We start from the raw sequence: 1,729 nt of genomic DNA on the forward strand, positions 1-1,729 counted from the left end.
GTGATTCTCTGCATGTGTGTATGTGTGATTCTCTGCATGTGTGTGTGTGTGTGTGAGTCTCTGCATGTGTGTGTGTGTGATTCTCTGCATGTGTGTGTGTGTGTGTGATTCTCTGCATGTGTGTATGTGTGATTCTCTGCATGTGTGTATGTGTGATTCTCTGCATGTGTGTGTGTGTGTGAGTCTCTGCATGTGTGTGTGTGTGATTTTCTGCATGTGTGTATGTGTGATTCTCTGCATGTGTGTGTGTGTGTCTCAGCTCTCACTCCTCAAGTGTGTGTGGTGTTTATCAATGCCTGTCAGACAGAGGGAGTGTATATTTAGCGTGATCATGAGTACAGTCACCCAGGATAACCCTGAGCTGAAGGGGGGGGGGGGCTGTTAGGGGCATCCAGTGTGAGAACCGTGCCACTGAAACTAGGGAGTGTATGGTGGGAAGGTCTTTTAGCACACACACACACACACACACACACACACACACACACACACACACACACACACACACACACACACACAGTATGTGATGAAAATGGAGTGTAGATCTAGTACAACATAAACACACACCCAAATACACACACACACACACACACACACACACACACACACACACACACACACACCAGACACACACACACACACCAGACACACACACACACACACACACACACTACACACACTACACAGTAGCAGTATTTGTGGGGGATGGATAACCAGTCAGTTCCTGTTCTTGGTTCTGTTCTCTCCAGGGTGAATGAAAATGTTCCTGTGGGGAAGACCTGGTGACTTCCAGAGGCATTTAGGGTAACTAAAGCCAACACACACACACTACACACACACTATCCACACACTACACACAAACACACACAGACACACACACACACACACACACACACACACATAAAGACAGACACACACACACACACACACACACACACACACACACACACACACACACACACACACACACACGCTGTAGGAAGCCAGGGTTTCGTACCGGAGCATGAACTCAGACTGCCCTTTCTGAATTACTAACCGTGAACCACAGAGGAACCAGTTTAGTTCCTAACCTGGAACCATCCAAGCAGTCCACGGAGACATGCGGAGGAGGGGAGATGGGCGAGACTGACATCACCTATGTGAACCTGGCCACATCAGAGGCTGCTGAAAACAGGCTTCTGTCATCTGTCTGGTCTTTTATACACAATACAATTATACTGTGTGTGTGTGTCTGTCTGTCTGTCTGTGTGTGAGTGTGTGTGTGTGTGTGTGTGTGTGTGTCTGTGTGTGTGTGTGTGTGTGTGTGTGTGTGTGTGTGTGTGTGTGTGTGTGTGTGTGTGTGTGTGTGTGTGTGTGTGTGTGTGTGTGTGTGTGTGTGTGTGAGTACAGAGAAACAGGACATGGGCATGACTGAGGTGAACCTCACTGAAGAGACTGGAGAAGAGGTGGGGGCATGTTTTAAAGCCAACCTGTTTGCCTAGACACACCCTCTCTCTCTCTCTCTCTCTCTGTCTTTCTTTCTCTCTCTGTCCCTTTCTCTCTCTCTCTATTCCCCCCCTCTCTCACACACTATCTCTGTCTTACTCCTCCCTCTTTTGCTGTCCTTCTCCTCTGTGTATTGCTGTCTATCTTACACATACACAAACACACACCCACACACACACACCACGCTGAGAGGCGGGAACTAACACTGAAAGCCCTGACAGAGCGTGACACACACACATACACACAC

The sequence above is a fragment of the Clupea harengus genome, chromosome 8 (assembly GCF_900700415.2).
Source record: "Clupea harengus chromosome 8, Ch_v2.0.2, whole genome shotgun sequence".
Lineage (NCBI taxonomy): Eukaryota > Metazoa > Chordata > Actinopteri > Clupeiformes > Clupeidae > Clupea > Clupea harengus.